We start from the raw sequence: 26,396 nt of genomic DNA, 5'->3' as shown, positions 1-26,396 counted from the left end.
ATGATCTTCCTACACCTTTCATAGGCTTAGCTCTAACAAACTGCTTCTAAGAACCCTGCCTAAAGATTTTGATTTACTTTCCTGTTTTTCCCCTAGACTCAGAGCTTCTTCAGAACAGGGAGTGTGTCATCTTTCTGTTTGACTCCTTAGGGCCTGGCACATCGTTCCATGTTTCTTAAATGCTGACAACTGCAATGTGCAGCCTCCAACATTCAAAGAGCAAAGTACCTGCTATGGACAAAGCCAAAGAGATATTTCCCCACCATGAAGGTTGTAGGAATCAAAGGCCACTTTCCTTCTTTTTTCCGCATTTGTCCTCTCATCTAAGCCAGTAAAAGTGCATATGACAAGTTGTGTGGTAGAATTATTTCACTCTGAATTCTTCTGAACAAGCACCCCTTTCCAGGTAGTGCTTCATTCTACATAAACACTAAGCAGAAGACAGTCATTCCTCTCACACATCCTGAATTTCAATGAGGGGCACTGCCCTGCGATGTGAAACCTTTGGTTCCCCAAACAAAGGGACAATCCGAGAATACACAGCTTCTGAGAGACTCCCATCACAGCAAAGCAAAGAGTCCAGGTAAGAACTATTCCAAAGGCAGCACCTTATTGCAGCCAGGTGATAAGCATATGGAATGATTCTAGGTCTTATCTTTCTCTCTCTCTCAGAATTAGAATTAAGAAGTAAGGTGGTTGTCAAGGGGATGCTCATTAACACATGTAACTGCTTTGAAAAATAATGTCTGATATTGTCAGTCAGAAAATAACTCTGATTCGGTTGATCTGTTGGCCAATGAAACCCGGCTTTTTTTCTCTGGGTTATATGGTGAATATTTTCTGTAAACTAAATGAGAGAAATCTGCAGTTGAAAGCTTTGATGAAAATGTATTTAATGGATATAAACAGTATGCTGGGAATTAAACATATGACAGTTTTTAAACAAACAAACCAAAAATAGATGTTAACTTAAAAAAGTGTGAAGGGGCAAACAGTTATTTTTAAAATTATTTTAAGAGGTAGACAAGCACAGCAATTTGTAGACAACTCTCTTAGACCAACTCTAAAACTCTGTGTTTAGTCCTGAGAACAAAAATTTGAAAGTAATGCTGACAGTTGTTTTTTTAGAATACAGTGGCCCTGTCATTCTGGGAATGGTTAAAACAGATGTTTTCTTTTGAGGAATATTTAGCCTCCAAAAGAGCTAATATGGAGCATCCAATAGCCGACCGTGATTATTGTAAAGACTGTTTTGGGTGAAATGAAAGTAATCTCTTCCAAATTTTCTAGAAGATAGAATTAGAACAAGTGGGTTAATTGCTTTTAAGAAGGTAAATTTCAGCTTCATACAAGATCCTCGTTGCTTTTTAATCATTTCTGACTCATAGTGACCCCATGTTTATTAGAACTGTGGACTACAGAGTTTTCAATGGCTTTCAGAAGCACCTCTGGGTGGACTTAAACCTCCAATCTTTCAGTTAGCAACTGAGTGGGTTAATCATTTGCACCACTCAGGCAGTCCTTCATAGAAGAAAGAACTCCCAAAACCTTAGAGCTGTCCAAAAATGTAACAGCTTTCCTACACTGAACGTATTCAAGTATGGACGGGATGGACACTTGGTGGAGTGGTGTGGTTGTCGTTGCTAGTTGCTGTCAAGTTGGTTCCGACTCATAGCGACCCTACAGAACAGAGTAGAGCTGCCCCATAGGGTTTCCAAGGAGAAGCTGGTGAATTCAAACTGCCAACCTTTTGGTTAGCAGCCAAGCTCTTAACCACTACGCCACCAGAGCTCCAAGTTCTTAACTTGGCCTAAAAAGGAAAAATGAACCAAGTTTCTTTTGATAGTTTAAAGAGACACTGTCAGATTTTCTAACTTTTCTAATGATTCAGTAGTGATGAATCAGTGACATCGGGTTTCTTTATTACATGGCAATGCCTACAGGCAAGTGAATTTGATATGGGTGAGGTCCTGGTAGATGCTCCAAAGAACTCGGCAGTGGAACTTGGGATTCAATTACTCTTGCACTGCAGAGAAACCTCACAATAGCAAAGTACCAGGCAGCATAATTTCACAACTCTTTTTTTTCTGCCATCAAAGAGATTTTCCAAGTTCAGTTCTCTCTTATTTGGGGCACGTGTGCTATTTATTCCACATGCTTAAAAAAAAATTCACAGCCAACATCTTCATAAGAGGCTCCTTGGCTGCCACCTTGCAAAATGTTGCCACATCTGGTCCCTGTTTTTCCCTTCAGTTTCAGATTCTGTTTCTAACTCCTTTGCTGTTTTATTCTATCAGATGTTATTTCCACCTTATATATACATTATAAAAGTGATGAAGGGAAAAGGAAAAGGATAAGAAAAAAGAGAAAGATATAAACAAAAATAAAATGAAAGTTAGCTTCCACTTTTTTTAGAGGGCTCTTTATAGTAAAAAACCTATGTCATAATTCTGTGTCCCTAAATGATAATTTAACTTCATTACTTTTCTAAAAATAAAGAGTAACCTATTTTCTATGTTTCCAGTAATAAGTAAATCCCATATTTCCCATCTGTTATAAACTGACTGGTGTAATCTGATGCATATCAGTTGGTATTTAAGGGTCACAGAAATAAATATGAGAGCAAATAAGTCCATTTATTCAATAAACAGATATTTGAGTCTCCACTAACCAGACTTTATCTACTAGACATAAGGAAGTGACTCCAGTCCCTGACATCATGGGATTCACCTTCTAGTGGGTACCCATTCCCATGGCCATCGAGTCGATTCCAACTTATAGCAACCCTATAGGACCGAATGTGGAAATCATAGAACAATATCATTAATATCACACGCAAGCAAAATTTTGCTGAAGATCATTCAAAAACGGATGATGCCGTATATCAACAGAGAACTGCCAGAAATTCAGACCAGTTTCAGAAGAGGATGTGGAGCCAGGGATATCATTGCTGATGTCAGATGGATCCTGGCTGAAAGCAGAGAATACCAGAAGGATGTTTACCTGTGTTTTATTGACTATGCAAAGGCATTCGACTGTGTGGATCATAACAAATTTTGGATAACAATGTGAAGAATGGGAATTCCAGAACACCTAATTGTGCTCATGAGGAAACTTTACATATATCAAGAGGCAGTTGTTACAGCCAGAACAAGGGGATACTAACTGGTTTAAAGTCAGGAAAGGTGTGCGTCAGGGTTGTATTCTTTCACCATACCTAGTCAATCTGTATGCCCAGCAAATAATATGAGAAGCTGGACTATATGAAGAAGAATGGGGCATCAGGATTAGAAAAAGACTCATTAACAACCTGCTTTATGCAGATGACACAACCTTGCTTGCTGAAAGTGAAGAGGACTTGAAGCACTTACTAATGAAGATCAAAGATCACAGCCTTCAGTATGGATTGCACCTCAACATAAAGAAACAAAAATCCTCACAACTGGACCAATGAGTAACATCATGATAAAAGGAGAAAAGACTGAAGTTGTCAAGGATTTCATTTTACTTGGATCCACAATCAACAGCCATGGAAGCAGCAGTCAAGAAATCAAAAGACGCGTTACATTGGGTAAATATTCTGCAAAGGACCTCTTTAAAGTGTTGAAGACCAAAGATGTCACCTTGAAGACTAAGGTGTGCCTGACCCAAGCCATGGTATTTTCAATCACATCATATGCATGTGAAAGCTGGACAAAGAATAAGGAAGACCAAAGATAATTGACCTGTTTGAATTGTGTTGTTGGTAAAGAATATTGAATATGCCAGGGACTGCCAAAAGAACAAACAAATCTGTGTTAGAAGAAGTACAACCAGAATGCTCCTTAGAAACAAGGACAGTGAGACTACGCCTTACATATTTTGGACATGTTGTCAGGAGGGATCAGTCCCTGGAGAAGGACATCATGCTTGGCAGAGTACAGGGTCAGCGGAAAAGAGGGAGACCCTCAAGGAGGTGGATTGACACAGTGGCTGCAACAATGAGCTCGAACATAACAACGATTGTGAGGATGGCTCAGGACTGGGCAGCATTTGTTCTGTTGTGCATAGGGTCGCTATGAGTTGGAACCGACTCAACGGCACCTAACAACAAGAACATAGGGCAGGGTAGAACTGCCCCATAGGGTTTCCAAGGAACAGCGGGTGGATTCAAACTGCTGACCTTTTGGTTAAGAGCCAAGCTCTTAACCATTATGCCACCAGGTCTATATAGTAGGTGATTAATGACAGTTGCTTCCCATTTTTCTTCCCTTTACTTTCTTCCTTGCCACCATAAAAGAGAGATATGGCGGTATAAGTAGAATTGAAGGCAGGGCAATTTGATTAGGCTTCGTACTATTTCTCTCCTCATCTTAAGCACAGTGTTGAGACCGTGAAGTATACAGAAGACATGAGAGCATGGTATACACCATGAAATACTTAAGTACTTTTTGACAGTTTTTATCAACTCAATTTAAAGGTTTTGTTTTGTTTTGTTGCTATTTACAACTCAGAAGTGTTTCAACTCCAACTGAATGGACTTAATCCTTATAAGCGCATATTTATTGGCATTACAAGTGTTATGGATTGAATTATGTCCCCCAAAAATGTGTGTCAACTTGGGTAGGGCATGATTCCCAGAATTGTGTGATTGTCCACCATTTTGTGATCTAACGAGATTTTCTTATTTGTTGTAAATCCTACCTCTATGATGTTAATGAGGTGGGATTAGTAGCAATTATGTTAATGAAGCAAAACTCAATCTATAAAATTAAGTAGTGTCTTAAGTCAATTTCTTTTGAAATACAAAAGAGAGAAGAGAGCAAAGAGACAGGGGGACTCCATACCACCAAGAAAGCAGTGCCGGGAGCATAGTACATCCTTTGGCCCTAGGGTCTCTGTTCTGAGAAGCTCCTTGACCACAGAGGATTGATGACAAGGACCTTCCCCGAGAGCCAACAAGAGGTGAAGCCTTCCCCTGGAGCTGGCACCCTGAATTCGGACTTCTGGCCTCCTGGACTATGAGAGAATGAATTTCTTTTTGTTGAGGTCATCCACTTATAGTCTTTCTGTTATAGTGGCACTAGATAGCTAAGGCACTAAGGGTCCAATAGAAGTTCTGGTCCCTAGGAAAGGTAGGGAGCCACCTGTTAGACTTTGATTATTAGGTCTACTTCTCTAACAAGGCATATAATGGATACGATATTCCCAAAGGTAACTTGGTCCAAGGTCAAGCCACCTTTCAGTGGGCAGCATGAATTTAATGACTGGTCAGTGTAGGGGTACAAAGGCCTGACTCCTTTGATGGAAAATATGGCAAGTTTGAAGAATCATCCTAGTTGGGGTTGGCTGAAAGCTTATTGTGACTGCATTTCACTCCAACTTCTCCACTGCATGACCCAGCTTCTTTCCTTTCCCCCACAGGTGTTGATGCAATAAACTTCCTGTTCACTAATCACCATGTCAGAGACTGTTTTCCTAGGAAGCCTGCCTGCAACAACGAGTTACATCTTTACTGTCCCACCCACTGGCATCAAGTGCCTTGCTTCGGATCCACAATTTGGCGTCAGTTCTGTAACTCAAAATCACATGCAGATAATGGAATACTCTACGGCAATCAGAATGAACAAAGAATGGTTACGTATAACATGTAAGAATCTTACCAATTGTTGGGGATTGAACTGTGTCTCCCTGTGATGGTTAAGGAAACCCTGGTGGTGTAGTGGTTAAGTGCTATGGCTGCTAACCAAAGGGTCAGTAGTTCAAATCCACCAAGCCCTGCTTGGAAACTCTATGTGGCAGTTCTGCTCTGTCCTATAGAGTTGCTATAAGTTGGAATTGACTCAATGGCAATGGGTTTTTTGGGTGATGGTTAAAGTTGTGTGCCAACCTGACTGAGCCATGATTCTCAGTGGTTTGCGAGTCATATGACATTGCGATCACTTCCATGATAAGATTTGATATAATGTGATCACCTCCATGATGGGATCTGCTGTGAGTAGCCAATCAGCTGAAGGGAGTTTCCTTGGACATGTGGCCTGCATCAAATGTAAGTGCACATTCTGGTCTGGCAAGGCTTCTGGGATTTTGCTCACTCTGGATCCTGCAGCTGACTCCTGTTTTTCTGATCTCTGGTTCTTGGGACTTCAGCTAGCAGCTTACCTGTGGTCTTGCCTGCCAATCTTGGGATTCATCAATCTTCGCAGTCTGTGAGCAAGAGCCTTGCTCTCTGACCTGCTGATCTTGGGTTTACCAGCCACTGTGGCTGGGACATTCCAGCCTCTGCAACAGCATGAACCATTTCCTTCATATAAATCTCTGTATATATATATTTATATATTTATACACTTTGCTGGTTTTGTTTCTCCAGAGAACCCAGCTTAAGATATTTTGGTACTGAGAGTGGGACCTAGAGAAACAAAATTTGTAAGGATGTGTTTTCTAAATTGGTCCTCAAGTCCTGTTAGTCTTAAAGATGTTGATGACTCTGTTTCTGGTAATAAAGAGGGCACTGCTAATCCATGACATGAGGTGGCAATACAAATACACAAAATATCACCACTAATAGAACAGATATTGGTGAAAAGTGAGGCTCTGGGTGATTGCATGTGTGATACCTTTCTACGATTTTGTCATAATGAAAAGTATAAGGAAGCCGGTTGGTTGGTCCTACTTTTGCTAGACAAACTGGTAAAAGAAAGAGATGAACTCAGGTCTTCAGAGTCAAAGCTTACATGCTACATAAATTACCTCAAAGTTTCCACTTGCGCCTTGAAAGAAAGCCTTATTTCTTATAGTAACAGAGCTCATATTGCTGAGAACCAAACCCAGATTATTACTGTAAGAGTGGCTGAATTACAACACCAACTGCCAACCTTGAGAGGTGCTGAAGTTAAAGTGAGGGCATCGATTGGGAAGAAATGGAATCCTGAAACTTGGGGTCGGGACAAGAAGGTATTAGGAAGAGATATGTGGACAGATATTTCTGAATGGACCAAAGAAGTGAAGATATTTGTGCCTCATGTGAATTTTCACCAAACTGTGACCTCAGCAGAGGAGGATTTTAACAATCAAGTGGATAGGATGACACGTTCTGTGGAAACCATCCTCTCTCCCTAGCTACTCCCATCATTGCTCAGTGGGCTCATGAACAGAGTAGCCATGGTGGCAAGGATGAAGGTTATACGTGGGCTCAGCAATGTGGACTTGCACTCACCAAGGCAGACTTGGCTACAGACACTGCTGAGTGCCCAATCTGCCAGCAACAGAGACCAACACTGAGTCCCTGATATGGCACCATCCATCAAGGTGATCAGTCAGTTATCTGGTGGCAATTAGATCACACTGGGCCACTTCCATCATGGAAAAGGCAGAGTTTTATTCCTACTGGAATACACACTTACTGTGGATATGGATTTGCCTTCCCTCCTTGCAATGCTTCTGCCAAAACTACCATCAGTGGACTTACAGAATGCCTTATCCGCAGTCATGGTATCCCACGCAGCTTTGCTTTAGATCAAAGGACTTGCCTCACAGCAAATGAGGTGCAGCAATGGGCCCATACTCATGGAACTCACTAGTCTTACCATGTTTCCCATCATCCTGAAACAGCTGGTTTGATAGAATGATGGACTGGCCTTCTAAGACACAATTACAGCACCAGCTAGGTAGCAATACCTTGTAGGGTTGGAGCAGTGTTCTCCAGGAGGCTGTATTTGCTCTAAACCAGCATCCAATATATGGTGTTATTTCTCCCACAGCCAGGATTCATGGGTCCAAGTATCAAGGGATGGAAATGGGAGTGGCATCACTCACTATTACCCCTAGTGACCCACTTGCAAGATTTTTGCTCCCCGTCCCTGTGACCTTATGCTCCGCAGGTCTAGAGGTCTTAGTTCCAAAGGGAGGAATGCTCCCACCTGGAGACACATCACTGATTCCGCTGAATTGGAAGCTAAGAATGCCACCTGGCCAATTTGGGCTCTGGATAAACAGGCAAATAATGGAGTTATCATACTGGCTGATGTGACTGATTCCAATTACTAAGAGGAAATAAGATTGATATTATACAATGGAGGTAAAGAAGAGTATGTCTGGAATGCAAGAGATTCCTTAGGGTGTCTCTTAGTACTACCATGCCCTGTGATTAAAACCAATGGAAAACTACAGCAACCCAATTCTGACATGACTACTAATGGCCCAGACCCTTCAGGAATGAAGGTTTGAGTCACTCCATCAGGCAAAGAATCACTACCAGCTGAGGTGCTTGCTGAGGGCAAAAAGAATACAGAATGGGTGGTGGAAGAAAGTAGTTCTAAATACCAGTTACAACCATGTGACCAGTTGCAGAAACAAAGACTGTAATTGTTCTGAGTATTGTTGCTTTGTACGCATGCATCAAATATTTTTGTTTTCTTCACTTGTAAAATATAAGATGTAAACATAGCTAGTGCATTTTCAGTTGTATGTGTGTTCGTTGTATCATGTTAGGTGCAAGTATGACTTTAAAATTGTCTTTATTCAGAGATTATGTACGGTTTAAGGAGATATGTACAGAGGTGCCAAGTTGACAAGTGGTGGACCGTGATGGTTAAGGTTGCATGTCAACTTGGCTGGGCCATGATTCTCAGTGGTTTGGCAGTCATATGATCTTGTGATCACTTTCATGATGAGATTTGATATAATGTGATCGCCTCCATGACGGAATCTGCTGTGCGTAGCCAATCAGTTGAAAGGGAGTTTCCTCGGGCATGTGACTTACATCAAATATAAGTGGACGTTCTGGCAAAGCTCGTGTGTTTTTCCTCGAGCTGGATCCTGCAATTGGCTCCTGTTTGTCTGACCTCTGGTTCTTGGGACTTGAGCTAGCAGCTTACTTGTGGTCTTGCCTGCCGATCTTGGGATTTATCGATCTTTGCATTCTGTGAACAAGAGCCCTGCTCCCTGACCTGCTGATCTTGGGTTTACCAGCCACTGTGGCTATGTGAATCAGGGGAAGCCTCTACCCTGATCCAAGGACTTGGGACATTCCAGCCTCTGCAACCGCGTGAGCCATTTCCTTGATATAAATCTCTCTATATATATATTTATACACTTTGCTCCTTTTGCTTCTCTAGAGAACCCAGCCTAAGACACCCCTTTTTTGTTTGGCCTTTCTAGTCATGGTCTTATAACTCCCACCCAGGTGATTGTGTGATAGGATAACTGTGGCCTACCGAGGAGGTTGGTCAGTTTTGCCTTAAAAGGGAGCCAATTCCAGAGGAGAGAGAGCCCACCACCAACAAGGAAGGAGAGACTCGCAGCAGAGACCAGCAGCAGAGACCTACAGAAGATGGTGCAGTGGGCTTCCCAGCCCACGGAGCAAGAGAGCTGAGTGCTTTCGGGCACAGACCGGGTGCCAGGGGAAGTCTATACCTGACTCATGAATTTGGGACTTATCAGCCTTCACAATTGCGTGAGCCATTTCCTTTATATGGTTCATGAGTTCTGTGAGACATTGCAGTGAATTAAGGTACCCCAAGGCAGGAGGGGGAGTACTGAGGGGAGAGGGAGTAGTTGATATTAGAGATGGTGGAGTGGAACAGCAGCTTGGAAAAGTTAGACATTTGGGAGATCTTTAACCTCTGCCTCATAGGAATCAGCTTTGTACTGATTCTTATAAATTATTTGTTTAACCCCCCAAAATATATGTTGGAATATTAACCCCTATACCTGTGGATATAATCCCATTTGAGAACAGAGTTTTCTTTGCTACTGAGGCCATATCAGTGTAGGGTGTGTCTTAAACGTGATCATTTTTTAAAATAATATTTAGTTTTTGGTGAAAGTTCACACAGTAAGTTAGGTTCCCGTTTGAAAATTTCAAGAAAAATTGATTAGTGACATTATTTACATTTATTACAATGTGTCAACATTCTCCTTGTGTTCTGTTTGTTTCCTTTTCAATACTCTAGTTTCCCTGTCCCCTTATCTTCTCATCTTTGCTTTTGAATAATCGTTGACCTTTTGGTCTCATACTGATGATTTTTAAGTTGGGTACCGATATTACAGGTAATATCCTGTATTTTGTGTGCCACTCTGCAATTTTACTGAAAGGTGACCTCAGGGGATAGGCTCAGTACCAGGCTTAACGAGTGTCTCATGGTGATAGTCTCAGGGGTCTTCTGTTCTCTACTGTTTCAGCATGACCAGTTACTGCAGTCAAAATGGTCAGTGGTGCTAGCTGGGCATCATCTAGTACTTCTGGTTTCAGGGTAAGTGAGGTTGTGGCTCCTGTAGACTTGTTTTCTCTCTGAGATTTTGGTTATCTTCTTACTGTTTTACTCCTGGTGAGTAGATACCCATAGTTGTGTCTTAGGTGGCCATTCCCAAGCTTTTAAGACCCCAGACCGCACTCACTTCACTGGTATGCAGATCATGATTTCTGTGAACTACATTATGCCAATTGAGTTGTCCCATGAGACTATGGTCCTAAGCCTTCAAACTCAGAAAACAAATCTTCTCAGGTGTTTGGTTATGTTTGAGGAATATCTGGATTTGTGTCTTCAATGTATACATGTGCCTACACCCACATATCTGTATTTACATGTACCTATACTTTTATCTGTTTATACTTTTAACAGATACTTTTTATTTGTTCTCATCTATGTACACACCTGTACCTACCCATATACCAATTTGCCTGTAACCACCCATATGTGCTGAAACACTCATTTTTACTTTGGTTGTTCTGTGTTCACTACATCCACATCTGGTGCCGCTTTTCCCATCACCAAAAATAACAAGTCTTTATGATCTAAAGCATACTTTCGCCTCCCCACCTCCTTTCCCTGGTAACCACAAATGAATATTGGTCTCTCTATATTTATCTATTCTTATCTTCTTATAAAATAGGGATCATACGGTATTTAGCTATATATGCTTGACTTATTACAATTAGCATTAGATCCTCCAGGTCCATCCATGCTATGTTTGACAGACTCACTGTTATTCTTTTTGATAACAGTGGCTATTTAGTATGTTTTGTATTGGGAAGTGCGAGGCCTCCTGCTTGGTTCTTTTTCTTCAATAGTGCTTTGGCTGTGTGGAGTTTCTTTCCTTTCCATATGAAGTTGGTCATTAGCTTTTCCATTTCAGTAAAGAATGCTTTTGGGGTTTGTCTTGGGATTTCATCGTACCTAGATTGCTTTAGATTGTGTAGTATTCCATAGTATACGTACAACTCTTTGCTTATCCATTCATCCATTGATGGGCACTTTGTTTCAATTTATATCATATTGTGAATAAAGCAGCAATGAATGTAGGTACGTATTTGCCTGTACTTACCATTTTTAGGTTTCTAGGGTATATACCATGGGGCCCTGGTGGTGCTGTGTTTAAGCATTTGGCTGCTAATGGAAAGGTCTGCAGTTCAAATCCACCAGTTGCTCCTTGGAAACCCCTATGGGGCAGTTCTACTCTGTCTTATAGGGTCACTATGAGTAGGAATCGACTCAACGGCAGTGGTTCTTGTTTTTTGTTTTTTGGTTAGGGTATATATCTAGGAGCGGGATTGCTGGATCATAGAGTAGTTTGATTTCTAGTTTTTTGAGAACGTACCATACCATTTTCCATAGTGGTCGTACAATTTTACAGTCCCATCAGCAATGGATAAGGGCTCCAATCTCCCCACATCCTCACCGATGTTTGTTACCTGTTTTTGTTTTTTGTGTCAATGCCGTTTTAAACAGGTAAGATGGTATCTCATTGTAGTTTTTATTCGCATCTCTCTAATGGCTAATGACTGTGAACATCTTTTCATACGTTTGTTGGCTGCTTGGATGTTCTCCTTGGTAAAAGTTCTGTTCACGTCCTTTGCCCATTTTGTGATTGGGTTGTTTGTCTTTTTGTTGTTTAGTTGCAGTTTTCTATAGATTTTAAAGATTAGACCCTTATGCGTAAGTCATTTCTGAAGATTTTTTTTCCCAGTCTGTAGGTTGTCTATTTGCTCTTTTAATAAAGTCTTTGATGAGCATATATTTCTAATTTTTATGAGGCACTATCTATCTATTTTGTCTTCTATTCCTGCATTAGTTGTTGTGTTTGTTATCCTGTTTTTACAAAAGCTTAGGTCCCATATTTTTCTGTTTTCTTCCAGGAATTATATGGTTTTAGGTTTAAAATTTAGGTCTTTGGTCATTGTGAGTTACTTTTTGTGTATGGTCCTGTTTCATTTTTCTGCAGGGGGATAACCAGTTTTGCCAGCATAATTTGTTAAAAAGACTGTTTCTGTCCCACTGAAAAGACTTTGACCCTTTGTCGAAAATCAGTTGTTCATAAAAAAAATTGTTTAATTCTGAGTTTTCAATTCCATTCTACTAGTCTATATGTCTATCATTGAACCAATAGCAGGCCGTTCTGATAACAGTGGCTATATAGTATGTTTTGGTATTGGGGAGTGCGAGTCCTTCCTGCTTGGTTCTTTTTCTTCAATATTGCTTCGGCTGTGTGGGGTTTCTTTCCTTTCCATATGAAGTAGGTCATTAGCTTTTCCAGTTCAGTAAAGAATGTTTTGGGGGTTTTTATTGGGATTTCATTGTACCTAGATCGCTTTAGGTAGAATTGACATTTTCACTATATTAAATCGTCCAATTCTTGAGCACTGGATATCTTTCCATTTTTGTAGGTCTTTTTTTTTTTAGTCTCTTGTAGCAGTGTTTTATAATTTTCACTGTATAAGTCATTTATGTCCCTGGTTAGATTAATTCCTAGGTATTTTATCCATTTGGGGGCTATTATAAATGGTATTGTTTCCTTGATTTCTTTTTTGGAATAGTCTTTTTAGTGTAGAAGAACCCAACTGATTTTTGTACGTTGATCTTGTCCCCTGCAACATCAGTAAATTCTTCTATTAGTTCCAGTAGTTTTCATGTGGAATCTTTAGTGTCTTCTATGTATAGGAACATGTCATCTGCAAATAGAGATAGTTGTATTTCTTCCTTTGTGATTTGGATACCTTTTTTTATTCCTCTTTCTTGTCTTATTGCTCTGGTTAGGACTTCCAGTATAATGCTGTTGAATAACAGTGGTGATAATAGGCATCTTTGTCTTGATCCCATTCTCAGAGGGAAGGCTCTCAACCTTTCTCTGTTGAGCATAATATTGGTTGTTGGTTTTGCATACGTGCCTTTAACACATTGAGAAATTTCCCTTCTAGCTCTATTTTCTGAGAGTTTTTATTAGCAAAGTGTTCAATTTTTTTGAATGCCTTTTATGCATCAATTGACATGATCATATGGTTCTTTTCCTTTGTTTTATTTATGTGGTGGATTACTTTGATTTTCTAATATTGAACCACCCTTGTAATCCTGGTATGACTCCCACTTGATCGTGTTGTATGGTTTTTTGATATGTTGCTAAAGTCTGTTGGCTAAAATTTTGTTGAAAATTTTTGCATCTATGTTCATAAGGAATATTGGTCTGTAATTTTTTTGTGTGTGTGTGTTGTCTTTGCTTGGTTTAGGTATCTGGGTTATGCTGGCTTCATAGAAAGGGTCTGGTACTGTTATTTCCTCTTCTATGTTTTTGAAGAGATTGAGTATGACAGTGTCAACTCTTTTTTGAATGTTTGGTAGAATTCTCCAGTGTAGCCATTTGGTCCTTGTCTTTGTTTTGTTGGCAGCTTTTTATGACATCTTCAATCTTTTCTTTTGTAATGGGTCTATTTAAATTTTCTACCTGTGTTAGTTTGGGTAGGTAATGTGTTTCTAGGAATTTGTCCATTTCATCTAGGCTTTCAAGTTTGGTGTTGTACAATTTTTCATAGTAACCAGTCATGATCTTTATCTCTGTTGGAGCCATTATAATGTCACTAATTTCACTTCTTAATTTGATTATTTGCCTCTTTGGATTTTTTTTTCTTTTGTCAGTATAGCCAGTGGTTTGTCTATTTTATTGATCCTTTCAAAGAACCAACATCTAGTTTTATTTTTTCTTTCTATTTTTTTCCCCCTATTTCATTTATTTGTGCCCTGATCTTTATTATTCCCTTTTTTTCTAATAGCTTTTGACTTCTTTTGTTCTTTCTTTTTTATTTGTTCAAGGTATTGGTTTAAGTCAATGTTTTTTGATCTTCTTTTTTAAGGGAGGCATTTATTGCTATAAATTTCCCTCTGAGCACTGCTTTTGCTGCATCCCGAAAGTTTTGATATGCTGTGTTTTCATTTTTGTCTGATTCTAGAAATTTTTTTATTTCATTTTTGATTTCTTCTATAACTTTATAGGGTTTTAGTAGTGTATTATTTATTTCCATGAATTTTCCCCTCATTTTTCCTGTTGTTGATTTCTAGCTTATACCATTATGGTCAGAGAAGATGCTTTCTATGATTTCAATCTTTTTAAATTTGTTTGACTTGTTTTGGGTCCTAGCTTATAGTCTATTCTGGAAAATGATACATGTGCTTTAAAGAAGAATGTATACTGTTCTGATGCTGTTGGAGTGTTCTATATATGTCCCTTAGGTCCATTTGGCTTATGGTTTTATCTAAGTTCTCAATGTCTTTAATGACCTTCTTTTTAGATGTTTTATCTATAGTTGAAAGTGGTGTGCTGAAGTCCCCTACTGCTATTGTGGAGTTGTCTATTTCTCCTTTCATATTAGTCAGTATTTGTTTCATGTATTTTGGTGCATTTTGTTAGGTACATATATGTTTATAATTGTTAAATCTTTCTGCTGGATTGACCCTTTTGTTATTATGTAACCTTTCTTTTTTTATAACTTGCAATATATTTTGATTTGATGTCTATCTTATCTGATATCAGTATGGCTGCCCCTGCTCTTTTTGTTTACTGGTTGCATAGAATATTTTTCTCTATCCTTTTATTTTCTGTTTGTGTCCTGATGTCTGAGATGTGTTTCTTGTAGACAGCAAAAGGATGGATCAAGGGTTTTAATCCATTCTGACACTCTCTGCCTTTTGCACGAAGTGTTTAGGCCACTTACATTTAAGGTTATTACTAAAAACTAAGAGTCTAACTCACTCATTTTGCTATTTGTTTTTTGAGTGTTTTGTATCTGCTTTGCTTTTTTATTCTGATTTATCTGTTTTTGTTTGTATTTGGCTGCTTTCTTGTGAAGAGTTTTTTTGCTGTCTTCTTTTCTTCTGAATGTTTCTTATTGGTGATTTCTTAGTGCTTAGCACATATGTTATATTAACTTAAAATTGCAGCAACAGTTAACATACAACCTTCACATAATAAATCTATTCCTGGTGTGTTCCTGCCTTCTCCATTTCTGTTGGTGTGTCTCCACTAACATCAATATACTATATATATTTGATAAGTTTATACTTATTTCTTACAAACATGATGTTGCATAGTTTGTGGGATTTAATTATTGAGTTTATTCCCTGAAAATATCATACATTTGGTTTTTATGATTGCCCATGTTGTGTTTTTTGGAGATCTCTCTGTTTATTTCCCCCCCCATGTACAGATATGAGAATTTAATTAATGCTCTTGCCTTATCATTTGTAATACTTCCTTGAGTAATATTTACAAAGCTGATCTGGTAGTGGCAATTGCTCAGAGCTTCTGTTTGTTTTGGAATGTCTTTATTTCCCCCTCATTTTTGAATAACAACTTTGCTGGTAAAGAATTCTTCATTAACAATTGTTTTTATTCAGTATTTTGTATATGTCACTCCATTGTCTCCTGGCCTTTAGAGTTTCTGGGGAGAAATCTACACTGATTCTTATGAAAGCCCCTTGGTGTGTTATATTGTGTTTTTCTCTTGCTGATTTCAGAATTCTTCCCTTCTCTTTGGTTCACAGGAATTTTATTAGGATGTGGCACAGAGCTGATCTTTTTTGTGTTTTGCTGATTGGGATTCATGTAGCTTCCTGCATTTGCTGGCTTGGTTCACTGTTCAGATCTGGGAAATTCTCTCTGATTATCTCTTGGAAAATTGTTTCTATGCCTTTGTTGTTATGGTGCCCTGAGATTCTAATAATTCTAATGTCAGATTTCTTAATTGAATCCCATGTTTCCTTTTGGTTTTGTTCACTTTTCTTTGTTCTTGTCTCTTATTTCTCTTGAGATGTGGTAAGTTCAGTTATTTTGTCTTCTAGTTCATTTATTCTATCTTTTGATTGCTCAACTCTATTGTTGAGTATTTCTCTTGCTTTTTCTACTTCAGTTGTTTTATTCTTCATTTCCAGTAGTTCTCCCTTTTTTTTTCTTACATTTTCAATTTTCTTGTTAGGTCTCTCATTTTGTTCCTCCATGTTTTTCCTGAATTCTGCTAGTTTGTTTTCTGTATGCTTTTTGCTTTCTTTAAAACATATTTAGCATCATAGTCTGAATATTATCAATTCTTTGGAGTAGTCTGGCTTCCATAGGGAAAATTTCCTCTTCTTCATGTTTTGCTTTTGCTGGTGCTTCTTCTCTTGTGATTTTGTGTGTTTTAATATTTTTTGTTGAACTTGGGCCACTTTGGGGTTTTGTTATGTTGCTGCTGTTTCACTTTAAATTTTGTGTTCTGATTTGTGTAGGAAAATTTTCTTATTGCTTGCTCTGATGGTGCAGTGGCCAAGCGTCCTGCTGCCAACTGAAAGTCCATGGCCCACAGCAACCAGCCATTGTGCAAGAGAAAGATATGGCAGTGCATCTCCACAAAGAGTCACAGCTCTGGGAATCCCATGGGGCAGCTCCACTCCACCCCATAGGGTTGCTATGAGTCAGAATCAACCCAGTGGCAGTGGGCTTGGCATCTTCCCCTGAGAACTACTAGAGGGCACTCTTATCTTTAGTTTTTTTTTTTTTTTTTCTTTTTTCCAGTGTTGATTCAGTTGTAGATGCTTTATATCTGGAATTCAATAAGCCTGCATGTGAAGGAAGGGGTTTACATGGCAGCAGACTCTGATGTAAGCAGTGGGGCTTGACTCTCCTGAGACAAAGTGGAGGCTGTCTACGTCTTTTCCTTATGGGTTCCCCCTCACAGCCTCTCTCACAGTATCCCACTGTGGGTAGGGAGCTAGCTGTTTCCCTCTGTGTTGCTGTCAATCCAAAGTATTCCCCTCATCCTGCTGCCCTTTCAGTTCCTCCTGGTCCTAGTGCCCATCTGTCTTAGTTATCTAGTGCTGCCGTAACAGAAATACCACAGTGGATGGCTTTAAGAAAGATAAATTTATTTTCTCATAGTCTAGGAAGCTAGAAGTCTGAATTCAGGGTGCTGTCTCGAGGGGGGAATTTTTCTCTCTCCATTGGCTCTGAAGGAAGGTCTTGCCATCAATCTTCCCCTGGTATAGGAGTTTTTCAGCACAGGGACCCGCTCCAAAAGATGAACTCTGCTTCTGGCACTGCTTTCTTGGTAGTAACTGGTCCCCTTGTCCCTCTGCTCAATTCCCTCTTTTAGATCTCAAAAGAGATTGACTTAAGACACAATCTAATCTTGTAGATTGAGCCATGCCTCATTAACAGAATTGCCTCTAATCCTGCCTCATTAACACCATGGGGGTAGGATTTACAACAATAGAGAAACCACATCAGATGACAAAATGGTGGATAGTCACACAATATCAAGAATCATGGCCTAGCCAAGTTGGTACACATTTTGGGGGGACACAATTCAGTCCATGACACCATCCATGTAAGGCTTCCACAAGATTCAACAAAACTCTCTCACAGTGTCACAGCCTCCCTTCACTCCCCCCGCCCCCCCGCAACTGCACAGCCCATGGCCAATCTGCACCATCTTAAAAACTCGGGCTATGGCTTCCTCAGATTAGCCCCTGTCTGTTCCCAGTTTGGAGTATTTTCCAGCCCCGTCTCAAAATGGCTGTGGTGAGCAATTGGTTGTGATGTTAGTGGGTAGGTTCTCTCAGCTTCTGTGCCATTCCTGCTCCTCTTCTCCTGTGCTTCTGGGCTCATCCCAACACTCCAATACAGTTCTGAGATCTCAGACTGGGCTTGTTTTTATTCATTGTTCCATGGGTTAGTTGCTGGTAGAGTAAGTGGGAGTGCCCACTCACTTCACCGTCTTGCTCTGTCTACAATCCAATCACTTTTCAGATCTAAAAAGAGCAGATGAGGTACAGAAGCAAGAAAACACAGATGGGGAAGATAGATGCCATACCCTATGAAGATCACTAAGGAATCGAGGAACAGAAGCTGAAAAGACACAAGGACCTATCCCCCAGAGCAGACAAAGAAAGAAAGCCTTCCCCTAGTGCTGCTGCCCTGAATTCGGATATGTAGCCTCCTAAACTGTGAGAAAATAAATTTCTGTTCCTTAAAGCCATCTACTTGTGGTGTTTCTGGTGTCACAGCACTAGATAACTAAGACGCCAAACTACTATTGAGACAAAGAAACTGGGCACAAAAAAGTACATATGTATAAGGTAAAGAAAAAAGTACATCTTTACATGCAGTTCAAAAACAAGAAAACTAATGTGAAGCATCATATTTCAGGATAGTGATTACACTTAGAGAGGTACGTAATGATTGGAAAGAACATGAGAGGGTCGTAGGGTATTAATAATGTTCTGTTTCTTGATCTGGATACTGGCTACACAAATGTGTTCAGTTTTTGAATATTCATCTAACTGTGCACTTAGAATTTGTACACTTTTCAGTAGGTGTATTATATTCCAATAAAAATTTATTTAGAAAAAAAAAAGAATGTGTATGTGATAATGCAGGCTTTAGGGAATAAACAAACTCTGAAATTTAAGGATATACAGGCATTTTTAAAAGCTCAGAATCAGAATATCCCTGCTGCTTATTATAAGCCAGGCAATCATCATTTCAACCAAAAACAACAGGCAAGCTTTCAGTGCTAGATGGTTTTTTACATGCAAGAATCATTTAAATATATTTCCTACAAAAAGATTTCCTCCTTCTTTATGATGACAAATTATCACGGCCTGGCAGGTGATCCCTGCTGAAATATTTAGAAGGCACTTAAGATAGAGAAAAAAAAAACAACAAATACCATTTGAAATCCATTTAAAGAAAATTTTTCTCTGAAGAGCAGAAAAGCAAAGAGTGCAATTGATGGCAATTTATGACCTGACAAAATCAATTAGCTTGTTATTGGATCAGCTTGCTTTTAGAATGAATGAACTTTCGGATAATAACAGACTCAGTTAACTCCTTTCTATCTATTTGTTATGGCAAGTAGAAGTCATGTAACATTGTAGCTCTGTAAGAATGAAAGTTGTACATAAATGCTGTCTTCCTTAAGTCTCTTCTTGGAAAAGGAAAATGACTCACTATAAATTAGCTTAAGCAAAACTAGAAATTTATCAAAAGTATGCTGGCATATCCAAGAGAATAAAAAAATAATACTGGTGAATGATCAGGCCTTTTTTTATTTTTTCACTTAGGAAAGACAGGAACCAGGAGCTGAAACTAAGGCTTCTTCAATTATTCTTTCTCTCTCTCTCTCTCTTTTTTTTTTTCTAGAGAAGTCACTATAAACTAGACCAGTGGATACTCAAGATTGAAGGAATGAACAAGTAAATATGATCTATGACATCTCAAAGTCGTTTAAAATGTAGAACTTTAAACTCACATATTCCAGTATAAATAAAGAGATATATAAAGCCCATTATGATCTCTCTATACACCCTAAAATATTTTTTTAAAAAACTTTATTAGGTAATGAGCATGAGTTACAGTGATGTCTTTGCTTCCCTGGATTTATTCCCATGCTTGGATTCATATTAAATGGTATTTTCTTTGAGGTATAGTTAGTAACTAGAAATACAAAGGTAAAGTCCTTCCACTTGATGGGATGAATTATGACACATGGCTAGTGGTTTGGGAAATTTTTCCAGCCCACCAAACATTTGCAGTGATACTTTCAAAAATATAAATCAGATAATATCATTCCTTTCCCCACATCATTCACACTAAAAGCCAAGGCCTTGTAATGGTCTAGGAAGTCAACCCTTCTCCACCAGGGTTCCCTGAATAAATTGAGCCCTGATTTTCTGAGGCAGCCATTGTATGTTACGAATTTACTTCTTTTTTATGCATCTAGAATGGTACTAACTTTGTCCCATCCTAGGAATAATTGAAAAGATAATCACTAAAATCAATTTAAGTATGGCATAATTCTTTTACAGAGTTGAAAAAACCTGCCAGACTCTACATACATACTCTTTTTTACCTGTCCTAACTAAACCCTAAACCCTGGTGGTGTAGTGGTTAAGTGCTACGGTTGCTAACCAAAGGGTCGGCAGTTCAAATCCGCCAGGTGCTCCTTGGAAACTCTATGGTGCAGTTCTACTCTGTCCTATAGGGTTGCTATGAGTCGGAATCAACTGGGGGGCACTGGGTTTGGTTTTTTTTGGCTTAACTCATCATCGGAAACTTTGGTAGCATAGTCGTTAATTACTATGGCTGCTAACCAAGAGGTCAGCAGTTTGAATCCACTAGGCACTCCATGGAAGCTGTGGGGCAGTTCTAGTCTGTCCTGTAGGGTCGCAATGAGTTGGAATTGGCTCGATGGCAGTGGGTTTGGGTTTTTTTTTTGGGGGGGGTAACTCATCATCATTTATTTCTTTCCTTCTTGATACCCTGGTGAAGGGATTTCTTGAGATTCCACAAACAAGGCAGGCATAGTATCACCTCAGGACCTTTCCACTTGCTGTCCTCTCTAGCTAAAAAGCTCTCCCCTAGGTGTCTGCATAGCTTGTTCCTTCCCCTCTTGCAGGTATTTAATGTGTATTCTCAGCAAGGCACACTCTACTGCCCCTAGTCCTCTCCTTCTACACATACACACTGAGGCTCCTTTCCTGTTCTATTTTTCTTAATGTCATATATCATAATATATTCTACTTTTTTTCCCCTTTGGTATCATCTCTCTTTTCTTCTACATTAGAACCAAAGCTTCATGAAATCAGGGTTTTAGTAAACTACTTACACTGTTGTGTCTTCTAAAACAGTGACTATCATATAGTAAGTTTTCAATAACTCTACATTTAACAAGTAAATTAAGTCTTAATGATTATATTTTCTTTGATATGCTGAAATAGGAAAAAATTAATGTTATCTAGAAAACTGGATAATGAGTAAGAAGACCAAAGAAGAATTGATGTATTTGAATTAAGGTGTTGGTGAAGAATATTGACTATACTCTGGACTGCCAGAAGAACAAATAAGTCTGTCCTGGAAGAAGTACAGCCAGAGTGCTCCTTGGAAGAGAGGATGAGGAGACTGTGTCTCAAGTACTTTGGACATCTTATCAGGAGGGATCAGTCCCTGGAGAAGAGCATCATGCTTGGTAAGGTAGAGGTTCAATGAAAAAGAGAAAGACACTCAACAAGATGGATTGACACAGTAGCTGCCATGATGGGCTCAAATATGGCAACGATTATGAAGACGGTGCAGGACTGAGCATTGTTTTGCTCTGTTGTACGTAGGGTCACTATGAGTAGGAACTGACTCAATGGCACTTAACAACAATAACATCTAGAACTTGTGCCAAACATTACAGATAAAGTTTAGAACTTCAGGTTCTCAACTACTAGTGATAAAATAAGAATGATTCTGCCTCTAGAGAAAGATGGAACACACGATTCTTCATGGGCCCTTCTAACCTATGAATTTTCTACAAAGTCACATGAAATTCTGCCGTATAAATCCCTATTAGTCATGTGCAGCATCTAGCATCCCTTTACCAAGACTACTAGCCTTTCTTGGCTCATTGAATTCCTTTGAGGCCAAGATTAGTCCATCTTCTCAGGTCCATCTGCCCAGTCAACTCTTGAAGCTAGTTGTATATTCCCAGGGGAGATTGCTGAAAATGGTGCAAAGAATGCCACTTTCAACAGACCTGGGCAAGAAAAAAAAGCTAATATCTTCTCTATTATCAGATCCACAAACTAACTTAAAATTGTTTTCTATTCTTATGGTAGCCACTCTTCAAAGTTGAACCCCAATGTATCGTCATATCCATGACCTTGCTGAAGTCCCCTGCAATGCTGAATCTGTGCATAAAATGTAGCAAAAATATTGCTGTGCCTAATCTTTAAGAAAGACTGGCAGCTTTTACCTTTGTACTTTTGGAAGCCCTCAGTTGCCATGTTGGAAGTCCATTTATCTTACTGGAGAAAAACACATCAATAGATTGTGTAGAGGAAGTGACACTGGGTCTAGACAGAGAGAGACAAAGCTAGCCACTGCAGTGTCCCAGCTAAGCCTAGACTTCTGGCTGTTGATCAATGTACCAGCCATGTGAGTGAACCATCTTGGATATTCTAGCCCAGTCATGCCCACAGATAATTGCAGCCCCAGTAAATATCATGTGGAGAGGAGAACCACCCACTTGAGCTCAATCAACCTACAGAATGATGAGGAATAACAGATGATAAAATGGCTATTGTGTTAAACCACTAAGTTTTGTGGTGGTTTGTTATGCATCAACAGACATTAAAACTCCTAAAACTATTACAACCTCATATCCCCAAATGGGGTGAGGGCAGCAAGGTACAGGGCCCTTTTTAAGGGACATAGAGAATTTTGAGATCTCTGTCGCTCCTCTCTCTAACTCATTTTCTGCATCTCAGCTTAGCGGAAGTGGAGGTAGCTGAAGAGAGAGAGCAGGAATAGTTACCTCATCAAGAACTCTTCCCAAACATTCTGTCTTTCCTTAAACTGAAGATTCTAAATTATAAAACATCAACTCTTTCTCCTCTAACTATGTGTCTGCTCCTTTCTCTCGTCATGGAGAAGCGCTGGCCTCATATATTGTATCTCAGATGGAGATGGATAAAGTTTTAAAGAAGTCCTGGTGGTGCAATGGTCAGCAGTTCAAATTCACCAGCTGCTCCGAGAGAGAAAAGTCCTAGAGATCTGCTCCTGTTTTTTTTTACAGCCTAGGAAGTACTATGGGGCAGTTCTACACTGTCACTTAGGGTCACTGTAAGTCATAATCCACTGGTCAGTACACAACAACAAAGTTTCAGAAGTTTGTGTGTGACAGGAAAACATCATTAACCCTTTACTGCCTGTCATGTACTGAATTATGACCCCCGCCAAAAAATATGTGTATTAACTCGGTTTGGCCATGATTCCCAGTATTCTATGGTTATCCTCCATTTTGTAATTGTAATTTTATGTCGAGAGGATTAGGGTGGGATTGTAACACCGCCCTTACCCAGGTCACCTCCATGATCCAATGTGAAGGGAGTTTGCTGAGGTGTGGTCTCTACCACCTTTTATCTCTCAAGAGATAAAAAAAGAAAGGGAAGCCAGCAGAGAGCCGGGGGCTTCATACCACCAAGAAAGCTGTGCCAGGAGCAGAGAGCACCCTTTGGACCTGAGGTTCCTGCGCTGAAATGCTCCTAGACCAAGGGAAGACTGATGCATCACAAGGACCTTCCTCCAGAGCTGATAAAGAAAGCCTTCCCCTGGAGCTGATGCCGTGAATTTGAACTTGCAGCTTACTAGACTGTAAGAAAATAAATTTCTCTTTGTTAAGGCCATACACTTGTGGTATTTCTGTTATAACAGCACTACATGACTAAGACATTGCCACATCTCTTTAGACTAGGCAAATGTCAAACCAAATCCTCCTGGACTGACAAAATATTCTGATATAGAAGGCTGTCCCCAGTTTTTACACACTGGAAATATTTGGATCATTATATCAAAGATCCATTGGATTAAATTACCAATACAGACAGTTTGAATCCTTAAGGTAAAAATAAAGTACAAAAACCAACCTTAAAAGAAGAATTTGTCTTGATGTTTTAATAAAACAACTGAAAGATTTCAGGATTAGAAGCTTCGCTCAGTAAGATTTCTAAGCCAACATCATTAAAGCTGAGCCCTAGTGAGCAATCAGTAAGTTGCAAGTAGAATTCTTGGATTTGTGTTTGCTTTCCTTTATTTCATTTCTATTCTATAGTCTCAGAAATACTCTTCCAGTTGATTTTAGCTTAAAGAAAATAAATATATTAATCTAATCCACTCACATTCAAAACAAATGCACAAAACCCTTTATAAAAAGATGTGTTGAATGATTCAATAAGCAGATTATTATTACAATGAACTAAATAAATGGATGTAGCATATCTCTAATACCCTCGTGTAAAGCCTGTTTTAATTCTATAATCCCAACTGGATGCAATATACTTAAATAAGCACTATTAGCTTGTATTTTTTTTTCTATTCTGTTTAGAAACATAATAACAGTTGAGAGACATTTATTAAGAAAACATCAACTCTATTTGCACATTCTTAAAGCGAATATTAAAAAAACAGAATTTTAATTTTCATGTGTATAATTTGTTAATAGAATGGAATACAATTAGGTACTTTCAGATCTTTCAGTGTTAATTAAAAAGCCAATAACTTGAATGGCTATAAAGAGAGAATTAGTGGGGCTAATGCTCAAGGCAGCTAATCCTTTATTTGTCATTTACTGAAGATCACTTAAATGGGATGGCATCTTTATGTTGGTGAGCCCCTACCAATGAAGTTTCATAAATTGTAAGGTGCCTAAATCTTAGGTGGTAGATCTGTGAACTATTTGCCAATCCAATGCATCCCACTCTGGGGTTTTCCCAACAGCTAGCAACCACTGCCATTGACTTGGGCTATTAAGGAATTTTATCGTCAGTGATTTCCCTGTCTCCCTAAACCTTAGTAGTGCTTTCTACGCTTTCAAGAAAACAAGAACAGCTCCACTTGAAAAACAAAAGTGAAAGGTTCTAGCTCTTTGGTTAAGAAATTTATCAATATTGGGTTTAATTATAAATAGCATTTTAAGAGTAGATACTTGAACATTAAAGGGAATAATATCAGCACTTGGTAGAAACACATCAAATAGTGTTTGATTCTTTTTATAATGATAAATATAGATGAGCACATAATACAAAAAACAATGCAAAAAAATTATTGGTCACCATTCCCGGATACTAGGGAGCCACTTCATTATTCTTAAAACTAGCAAATAAAGGTAAAGAATAAAAAAAAAAGAGATCTACCTGGCCTTTTATTTACCAATCACATCTCAAAGGTAACTACTCAGGTACTCCTTCTGAGGTAATACATGAATAAAGAATGATAGATTATCACCACTTTCCAGAACCTAATAAAATAAATAATCTAGGTGATAATCATTAATGGCTGCAAAAACCATTCAGTTAGAGAACAGAGCAATCTGATAACACTTCAAACCATTGATCAATATTAACTTCTATACCATTAAGCTTTTGCTGCAATAATGTTGCTCAACAAATAACCCCAAAATTCACTAGTATACAACAACAAACGTTTATTTCTTGGTTGTGAAACAGTGAGGCCCATGGGCCAGCTGATGCTAAACTGAGTTGAGCTTCAAACTGTAGATTGGTTTCAGGCCAATTTCTTATGTTTTTGCAATCTATAACTTAAGATGAAAGAAAAAGCTGCTATTTAAAACAGATGATTATCATGGCAGAAAATGGGAGGCTAGAGTCTAACCTAGACCATGCAAACACATTTAAAACATTGGCACAGATGTGGTGTGCATTGCATCCATGAACATTCCATAGGCTCATAAATCAAGCCAAATGGCCAAGCCCAACACCAAAGGAATAGAGAGGTAAGCTCCTTTCCTAAGAGGTGGGGAGAAGAAAGCATGAGAAGGGGAGACAGGTTGTTTGTTGAAACATAAAACAATCTAATACAGCATTACAAAAACAGACAACCAGACATGATATGCTTCCTGATGTGATAAAATAAGAAGTATGCAACCCAAGATATGAAGTATTCTAATCAAGCCTCCATATCAAATTATCAAATCATAGGAAATAAAGGGGGCAGAGGAAGATGCTAAACAACATCATGAGGAAGCAATTGAGAAAATTTAGAACGTAGAAAACACTACAGAACAAAGAATTAAAAGAAGGGAAATACACGTACTAAAAGACATCAAGAAAAACTCAGAGAAATTCAATTTATGGACCTTGGTTCGATCATAATTGGAACAAATCAAGTCTAAAGAAACATTTTTTAAATAAGTGGGGAGATTTGAACAATAATTGCCTATTGTGGTGTTGCCTTCATCGTCAAAAAGAACATTTCAAGATCTATCCTGAAGTAGAGCGCTGTCAGAGGTAGAATAATATCCACACACCTATAAGGAAGACTAGTTAATAAAACTATTATTCAAATTTACACACCAACCGCTAAGGCCAAAGATGAAGAATTTAAGATTTTTATCAGCTGCTGCAGTCTGAAATTGATCGAACATGCAATCAAGATGCATTGATAATTACTGGCGATTGGAACATGCAAGTTGGTTACAAAGAAGAAGGATTGGTAGTTGGAAAATACGGTCTTGGTGATACAAACAATGCCAGAGATTGAATGATAGAATTTTGCAAGACCAACAGCTTATGCATTACAAATACCTTCTTTCACCAACATAAATGGCTACTATA

Source organism: Elephas maximus, chromosome 19, assembly GCF_024166365.1.
Source record: "Elephas maximus indicus isolate mEleMax1 chromosome 19, mEleMax1 primary haplotype, whole genome shotgun sequence".
Classification (NCBI taxonomy): domain Eukaryota; kingdom Metazoa; phylum Chordata; class Mammalia; order Proboscidea; family Elephantidae; genus Elephas; species Elephas maximus.
Note: the sequence above shows the minus strand (reverse complement) of the source record.